This window comes from Cherax quadricarinatus, chromosome 1 (genome assembly GCF_038502225.1).
Source record: "Cherax quadricarinatus isolate ZL_2023a chromosome 1, ASM3850222v1, whole genome shotgun sequence".
Classification (NCBI taxonomy): Eukaryota; Metazoa; Arthropoda; class Malacostraca; order Decapoda; family Parastacidae; genus Cherax; species Cherax quadricarinatus.
The window spans coordinates 495,415-505,414 of NC_091292.1; the positions used below are offsets into that span (position 1 = coordinate 495,415).

The following is a 10,000-nucleotide window of genomic DNA, read 5'->3' on the forward strand; positions in this document are numbered from 1 at the left end:
TCTGAGGTGAAGAAGGTCGTTCAAAACATCTCTGAGAAACATTAAGACGTGTGGTGCCCCGGGCAGTGCCCTAGAACGATGCCCAACCCACACTAGCAACCCACCAATCACTGCTCTTCTAGCTACCCCACTTTCTGCTGGGAAGTACCTGTTGATTGGCTCCTAGCCAATGACGTCACCGGCGTCAACGTTGATTGGTGGAAGGATGTGTGACTTCACGATCTGGAGGGTGACGAGATGACTGGGAACCGTTCCTTGACTCTGTGTGAGATAGATAGATAGATAGATAGAGAGAGAGAGAGAGAGAGAGAGAGAGAGAGAGAGAGAGAGAGAGAGAGAGAGAGAGAGAGAGAGAGAGAGAGAGAGAGAGGATCAGTCTATGAGTCAATAGACATGAAGCCAGAGACTTGTGTCTGGTCATGTGTTGCTGTGATCATGTCTGGTCATGTCTTTTCATCGTCATGTCTGGTCATGTCTTTTCATCGTCATATCTGGTCATGTCTGGTCATGTTTTTTCATCGTCATGTCTGGTCATGTCTTTTCATCGTCATGTCTGGTCATGTCTGGTTGGCACTCCCGTACCATCTACTATCACCACTGTGGCACTGAAGATCACTGTCCAACAGCTGGTTGGTACACCCATGCTATCATTGTTACCAGCCTGGCACTGATGGCACTCTACATCATGCTATCATTGTTACCAGCCTGGCACTGATGGCACTCTACATCATGCTATCATTGTTACCAGCTTGGCACTGATGGCACTCTACATCATGCTATCATTGTTACCAGCCTGGCACTGATGGCACTCTACATCATGCTATCATTGTTACCAGCCTGGCACTGATGGCACTCTACATCATGCTATCATTGTTACCAGCCTGGCACTGATGCCACTCTACATCATGCTATCATTGTTACCAGCCTGGCACTGATGCCACTCTACATCATGCTATCATTGTTACCAGCCTGGCACTGATGGCACTCTACATCATGCCATCATTGTTACCAGCCTGGCACTGATGGCACTCTACATCATGCCATCATTGTTACCAGCCTGGCACTGATGGCACTCTACATCATGCTATCATTGTTACCAGCCTGGCACTGATGGCACTCTACATCATGCCATCATTGTTACCAGCCTGGCACTGATGGCACTCTACATCATGCTATCATTGTTACCAGCCTGGCACTGATGGCACTCTACATCATGCCATCATTGTTACCAGCCTGGCACTGATGGCACTCTACATCATGCTATCATTGTTACCAGCCTGGCACTGATGGCACTCTACATCATGCCATCATTGTTACCAGCCTGGCACTGATGGCACTCTACATCATGCCATCATTGTTACCAGCCTGGCACTGATGGCACTCTACATCATGCTATCATTGTTACCAGCCTGGCACTGATGGCACTCTACATCATGCCAACATTGTTACCAGCCTGGCACTGATGGCACTCTACATCATGCCATCATTGTTACCAGCCTGGCACTGATGGCACTCTACATCATGCTATCATTGTTACCAGCCTGGCACTGATGGCACTCTACATCATGGCATCATTGTTACCAGCCTGGCACTGATGGCACTCTACATCATGCTATCATTGTTACCAGCCTGGCACTGATGGCACTCTACATCATGCCATCATTGTTACCAGCCTGGCACTGATGGCACTCTACATCATGCTATCATTGTTACCAGCCTGGCACTGATGGCACTCTACATCATGCTATCATTGTTACCAGCCTGGCACTGATGGCACTCTACATCATGCCATCATTGTTACCAGCCTGGCACTGATGGCACTCTACATCATGCTATCATTGTTACCAGCCTGGCACTGATGGCACTCTACATCATGCCATCATTGTTACCAGCCTGGCACTGATGGCACTCTACATCATGCCATCATTGTTACCAGCCTGGCACTGATGGCACTCTACATCATGCCATCATTGTTACCAGCCTGGCACTGATGGCACTCTACATCATGCTATCATTGTTACCAGCCTGGCACTGATGGCACTGTACATCATGCTATCATTGTTACCAGCCTGGCACTGATGGCACTCTACATCATGCCATCATTGTTACCAGCCTGGCACTGATGGCACTCTACATCATGCTATCATTGTTACCAGCCTGGCACTGATGGCACTCTACATCATGCCATCATTGTTACCAGCCTGGCACTGATGGCACTCTACATCATGCTATCATTGTTACCAGCCTGGCACTGATGGCACTGTACATCATGCTATCATTGTTACCAGCCTGGCACTGATGGCACTCTACATCATGCCATCATTGTTACCAGCCTGGCACTGATGGCACTCTACATCATGCTATCATTGTTACCAGCCTGGCACTGATGGCACTCTACATCATGCCATCATTGTTACCAGCCTGGCACTGATGGCACTCTACATCATGCCATCATTGTTACCAGCCTGGCACTGATGGCACTCTACATCACTGCAATAACCACCTGAAAGGTAGTAACACACACACACACACACACACACACAACACATATATATATATATATATATATATATATATATATATATATATATATATATATATATATATATATATATATATATATATATATACTATGGTTGTAAAAATTCGTAACGAGGAGAGATGAGTGTGTGTAAGACTTGCTGCCATAGACCAGTAGACATACTGCAGCGTTTTCTATAATGTTTAAGGCCATGATGCCACACATATATCGTGAGAATAAGTCTGATCAGAGTTTCTGAAAATCAGAATGAAAGTGATTACTGTGTGGTGATATTAGTGGTGACCATCAGAGCAGCAGACTGTGTGGTGATATTAGTGGTGACCATCAGAGCAGCAGACTGTGTGGTGATATTAGTGGTGACCATCAGAGCAGCAGACTGTGTGGTGATATTAGTGGTGACCATCAGAGCAGCAGACTGTGTGGTGATATTAGTGGTGACCATCAGAGCAGCAGACTGTGTGGTGATATTAGTGGTGACCATCAGAGCAGCAGACTGTGTGGTGATATTAGTGGTGACCATCAGAGCAGCAGACTCCAAGCACAACCTACTTCTCCTGTCTGCTTCCTTCATCACTAGTCTGGCACCAGTGGCGTTTATCACGTGATGTGCCAAGTTGCAGTGACAGCTGCCGGACTTTCATTACCCTAATGGTGTACAGTAGCCACGAGTTGATGACCTAGACACAGGTGTAACACAGGTGTAACACCTAGGTATCTTCACTTCAACGGCCTTGTACCACCCAGTGACTTTCTAACTTCAATCCGGAAAAAATATCCGTTTGTGATGAATTTAGACTTTCCCTGGTTAGCAGAACACCTGCAAAGTGAAGATCTACAGGTGTTGCACATGTGAGCCGCCTTCCTCCGGCAAGCAGCACCTGTGTTGTGTTGATCCATGTGTCCAGGACGGGAATAAAACGAACAGAGGAGAGAGTTAATGCTTACCTGGAGGTCAAGGTGCAGGTTGTGTTATAGACCTGGTGTTTGTGTTAGTGGCGCTAGGCAGTGATAATGGCAGACCAGGAGTGTGTTAGTGGCGTTGGACAGTGATAATGGCACACCATGAGTGTGTGTTAGTGGCGTTGGGCAGTGATAATGGCAGAAAAGGTGTGTATGTTAGTGTCGTTGGGCAGTGATAATGGCAGACAAGGTGTGTATGTTAGTGGCGCTGGGCAGTGATAATGGCAAACCAGAAGTGTATGTTAGTGGCGTTGGGCAGTGATAATGGCAGACCAGGAGTGTGTGTTAATGGCGTCGGGCAGTGATAATGACTGACCAGGAAGGTGTGTTAATGGTGCTGCACAGTAATAATGGGAGACCAGAAAGGTATGTTAGTGGTGCTGAACAGTAATAATGGCAGCCCAGGAAGGTGTGTTAGTGGCGCTGGACAGTAATAATGGCAGACCAGGAAGATATGTTAGTGGTGCTGGACAGTAATAATGGCACCCCAGGAAGGTGTGTTAGTGGCGTCGGGCAGTGATAATGACAGACCAGGAAGATGTGTTAGTGGTGCTGGACAGTAATAATGGCAGCCCAGGAAGGTGTGTTAGTGGTGCTGGACAGTAATAATGGCAGACCAGGAAGGTGTGTTAGTGGTGTTGGACAGTAATAATGGCAGACCAGGAAGGTGTGTTAGTGGTGCTGGACAGTAATAATGGCAGACCAGGAAGGTGTGTTAGTGGTGCTGGACAGTAATAATGGCAGACCAGGAAGGTGTGATAGTGGTGCTGGACAGTAATAATGGCAGACCAGGAAGGTGTGTTAGTGGTGCTGGACAGTAATAATGGCAGACCAGGAAGGTGTGTTAGTGGTGCTGGACAGTAATAATGGCAGACCAGGAAGGTGTGTTAGTGGTGCTGGACAGTAATAATGGCAGACCAGGAAGGGACTGTATCAAGAAGGTCCATCTTCCAGTCTCCTGCATATTAGGTCCCTCCTTTCACCTGCTTGTTAGTGTGTGTGATATCATCTTGCTGGGTCCTGACTCGCTTATTGCATTCCTTGGAGAATGGTACTTCTCTCCTCCTCCTTCTCTTCCTTCATCTTCCCCTCTACCTCCTCCTGCTCTTCCTCTTCCGCTTCCTCTTTCTCCTATTTCATCGTATTTCCCATGGTAGGCCTGGAAGGTCAAGGTCAGGTAGTGGTGTCATTCTCTGTCATGTGACCAAGAATATTCCTCTGTGGTATGCTCAGTATTCTTTATCTTCTTTTCCCTCACCTCTTCATCTTCTTATTCGTCTTCTTTGTCACGTCTTTATCTTAAAATATCAGTAGTGACGCTGGTATTCAGATAATAATTATGTGTTTCATGACACATCGTTGGTCCTACGACAGGGTGACCAGGTGAAGAACAAATATTTACCATCGTTCACGCCATGTCCATCTTTCCAGAAGTGCACACACACACACACACACACACACACACACACACACACACACACACACACACACACACACACACACACACACACACACAACCTTACAGTAACTCACTGCACTTCAGCATGACGCATCTTTCAGAGTACACGCACTATACCTCCCGTGTCCAGAACTCGGCTAACTTGAACGCCTCAATAGATGTTACCACGGACGCCTTCATTTATGTTACGTTGCTTACACTCCAACAGCACGTCAAATCCCCGAAATTACTTGTCTCCACTTCGATCTAACACGCTAACAAATACCTGGTGGATGTTTAATGCCCACCACTGAAATCTTCACACTTCCCCACCAGCTCTTCCTAGGATATAATCTCCCTTTGTTACTGTCTCTCCAGCAAGATGCTTCCCCAGTCATCACAAGTGATGGCAGTAGTATGCAATGCTTCTGTCATCACATAAAACTTACAAAATTTAAGAAAAACCACTCATTTGCATACGGTGGGAGTGGTGGTAACAGGTGTGGTGAGTGTCATGGCGGAGGTCACTCATTCTGTCTTTCCTAGCCTGTCTCAGATCCTGCCTCCCTGCATGACCTCACTTTCACTTGTTGTTCACTAACATCTGTCACGGTATGTTCACCTTCACTTCCTCCACATGTTCACCTGAACTTCTCATCACATTCCTGGGTGATAACACATGCATTTACCACATGTACTGATCCTGGTAACCATGTTTGTCTCAACATCGTTCCCACGTTGACTTGAGGTCACTTGCTGGTCGTAGGTCGCTCTCTCCTGGTATTGCTAGGTGTGTCCGAGGCAGTTGCTGACCTTTCCTGCATAACCTTCCTGTCCCAGGGTCACTAGATGCTACCCTGACCTTAACACCGTTTCCCTCTGCACGCTGCAGGGGTCAGACGAATGCCTTATTGTTGACCAGGCGAGTGCTGGAGGGCAGGGCGTGGCTCTTGAGGTGACTGGAGGGCAGGGTGTGGCTCCTGAGGTGACTGGAGGGCAGCAAGTAGCCACATTCCTGCCACTGGTGTTGTCGTGGTGTTCTCACTGACGCCTCAGACCAATCAACAGACACGAGATATCTCAACTAAAGTGATATAATGGGAGGATCAAACTGGTATGAGTTGTGCTATGGCAGTGGTCAGGAAAATTACATGACACCGGTGTCTGACACGTGATTACACGATCCCTGGCACCTGCAGACTTGACTCGGAGACTTAGGGATGAACACAGTATCTGGTATGAGGCCAGAGACTCACGTCAACCCAATAACGTGTTCTGCTAATGCTCGTCTGGCAAATCTAAGACAAGTCGACTAAGAAGTGATGTAGACAGACTTCATACATAGTTTCAAGAGCAGGTAGGATACAGCAACCATGCTACGAGGGAATGAATCTAGCAAATGGCAAGTTGAGGGACAGAGTCAGGAGCTAGAACTCGACCCCTGCAACCAGTGTTATATATATAATAATTGTTTTCTCTCTCTTCCATAGGTTGACAGTGACAGTGAATAATTACCTCTCTTAATGGTAAGTATTGTGTATGTCTTGTTACTAGTCACCATCACCATCACCATCACCATCACTATCCCTACATCACTAATATATATATATATATATATATATATATATATATATATATATATATATATATATATATATATATATATATATATATATATATATGTCGTGCCGAATAGGCAGAACTTGCTATCTTGGCTTAAATAGCAACGTTCATCTTGCCATATAGGACAAGTGAAAATTTGTGTATGCAATAATTTCGCCAAAATCATTCTGAACCTAACGAAAAAAATATATTTGATTGTGTTTGTTTAGTACTAAATTATTGTAAACGTATTTAAAATATATTTAGTTGGATTAGGCTAAAATAAAATTCTCTTGTTATAAGAAAGTTAGGTAAGTTTTCTAAAACTCTTTTGGTGCAAAATTAAAAATTCTTACATTAACATTAATGAAAAAAATATGTCTTTAAATGTATAAGAGAAAATTTTAGAAAGGACTTAATTTTAAATGAGTTCTTGCTAATTGACCAGTTTTACATATTCGGCACGACATATATATATATATGTGTGTGTGTGTGGTGCCGAATAGGCAGAACTTGCGATCTTGGCTTAAATAGCAACGCTCATCTTGCCATATAGGACAAGTGAAAATTTGTATATGCAATAATTTCGCCAAAATCATTCTGAACCTAACGAAAAAAATATATTTCCTTGTGTTTGTTTAGTATTAAATTACTGTAAACAAATCTAAAATATATTTAGTTGGGTTAGGCTAAAAAAAATTGCTCTTGTTTTAACAAGGTTAGGTAAGTTTTCTAAGTTTCTTTTGGTGCAAAATTAAAATTTTTTACATTAACATTAATGACAAAAATAATCTTTAAACGCATAAGAGAAAATTTTGGAAAGGACTTAATTTTAAAGGAGTTCTTGCTAATTGACCAGTTTTACATATTCGACACGACATATATATATATATGTATATATATATATATATATATATATATGTATATGTATATATATATATATATATATATATATATATATATATATATATATATATATATATATATATATATATATATATATATATATATATATATATATATATATATATATATATATATATATCAATAACAAACTGGGGCTAGCCGGGGGATCGAACCCGTGTTGTTTTAGCTCGCCTCGTGGGACGAGAGCGAAAATTCACGACGCTGTAAACCACTGGACCATACAAACCTACAAACAACATGAGCCTAGCGAACTAGGCTTGCTTCATGTTGCGAGGACATACGATGGTGTGGCTGCCTCAGAGCTAATTTCATTCTACTTCCCCTTTGGTATACTAGCCTCCACAAGCAGTACATACATTACTGTAACCCACGAGGCGGGCTAGAACATCTGTTATTGATTAAATACCACTTGTTCGTGGTTACAATACATTGGTGACATAAAGATGGCATGTACAGTACATGAGATGTGACAGATACATGTCTAGTACATATTGTTAAGTGTTTGTCACTGATTATAATGCGAAAATCTCATCCAGCTCTTCTAAACTGGGGCGCGTGCCCAAAATACAGCAGGCATTACCCCTCTGAACAGCAGCGCTGAGTCGCTGGAACAGAAAACTAGTTGCCCTGGGATCCCTAGTTACCTGATGAGTCTTTTGCATAGCTCCTTAAGGAATTTAGATGCACTTTTTCCCCATGAACCAAGGGTCTCTGAGCCTATGGGAACAAACATATAATGATGGGCAAGTTCTCCATATTTTCTAGACTTCTGGGACTTCCTGAAGCTGGCAGCTGCCCCTCCTTCCTCCCTGGTGCATTGGAGATAGGTATCAGCCAAGGTAGATGCACATGAGAAGTCCCACACCACCTGCTTACCGTCTGTCCAGGCTTGAAGTGTGATACCATCTGGACGATTCTGGCTGACAGCAGATCTGCATAGTTGGGGTGGTTCCCTTACTGCTGGGCATCCGGCTGCTGCGAGGCTCCTCTTGATAATGTTATTAACCTCCTCATGTCTTGCAATCTTTCCCTCGGATTTACGCCACACAAGACCATGGTACCCGAATCGGTCTGCTGCTTCACTGCCACAAATACACCTGTGTTCGGCGAGAATAGCGATGACAAGTTGAAAGGAAACACCAATGCAGATGGCCTGTGGGTCGAGCCGTGTGCATTGGCTGGAGTTGGGAACAGCCAGCAGAAAGTCCCTTGAATGAGGAGCTCTCACTGCCAGGAAGCGTGCTCTATCCTTCCCTGACACACTGAAGCATTGTGAGGCTATTTTCTCCGCTATCGGGCCATCCCAGTGCTATTGTTTGTAGTTGTTGGGGGGAGCAGGTCTGATTTCAGAACCCATTAGATTACCCCAGATCATGGCTCCGTCAATGAACTTTTGGTCCTGGACTCCAGTCTTGTCCCTAAGATGTTCAGAGAGAATTGCTGCTACAAGCCCTCTGGATGCAACGCATGAGGACAGAAAAGCAGGTAGTGCAATCTGTGATGACTTGCGGACACCAATGCCTCCTAGACTGACTGGAAGTGTAGCTTGGTTCCACTGCCCGTCTTCTAGAGTAAGGTTAAGTACTTTTGTAAAATCTACCTCATATTCGTGCAGTCATACTCGTGCAGTACAGGGTTATCTTGTGAAGGTGCACATCTTAGAAAATATGTCAACCTGGGCAGACTCAAACACTTTGTGAGAAGGTACAAGGCATCGTGGGTGTCAAGATTGCCTATTCGTTGTTCCATTTTCATCAATTCTTCCAATTTCTTCCTGAGGATTGTGTCAATGGCATCGCTTCCCAGAGGTGCTCCAAGCAAGACGCTATATGTAGGGGCAATGACTGCTGCTCCTGGTAGTTTGAATCTCACTGCATTTATGACTTGTTGACTAGTCGACTGAGATGATTTCACATTTGGATGGATTCAGGATGAGACCAATTTCCTGTCCCCGTGTCATCACTTGTGTAAGATCACCTAAGAGGGACTCCTTTGTACCTGCTATTGTGACATCATCCAGGAACCAGATGTTTAGCTCACTGGTCAGTCTGACTGTGATTTCCCTAACTGCTATACAGAAGAGAAATGGTGCAAGAGAATCCCCTTGCTGGACACCCTCTGATGATGTGATTTCATGCTCTCCAAACAGCAGCATTGATTCCTTGCTATATCCAGCTGAAACAAAGGGGAAGAGACCAGGGAAATGTTCTTGTACCGCTGCTAATACCACATCTCTTTTCAGGAGATGAAATGCATTCTTGAAGTCTAATTTTACCACTGCATTGTCCTCAGGCAGGTTGTTGATATACGCCCTTGTTGCATGAACCGCTGCTTCACTTCCTTGAGAGACCACAAAGCCAACCTGGTTTGGTTGAAGCATCATGGTTGCCTCTGCACATATGCTTCGGACAGCAGCTTTGGAAACGAGGCAGCGAAAAGTGTTGCCTACTGCAATAGGCCTAATTCTTCCATCCTTTTTAAGTGCACAAAGTGTTGCACCAAAAAAGAAAGGTTTAATTTAGTCAGGAATC

The 10,000-nt window shown here is 44.4% G+C and overlaps 1 protein-coding gene across 2 annotated transcripts in view; it reads left to right on the top strand.

Moving 5' to 3' along the window:
- Nucleotides 1-10,000, top strand: part of LOC138852851 (chitinase-like protein 3) — a 71,197-nt gene that overhangs the window by 32,990 nt on the left and 28,207 nt on the right. For both annotated transcript variants that reach the window (XM_070086098.1, XM_070086107.1), the window contains exon 2: nucleotides 6,431-6,466. The gene's annotated coding sequence lies outside the window, so the exon portion shown is untranslated. The remainder of the gene's footprint in view (nucleotides 1-6,430; nucleotides 6,467-10,000) is intronic.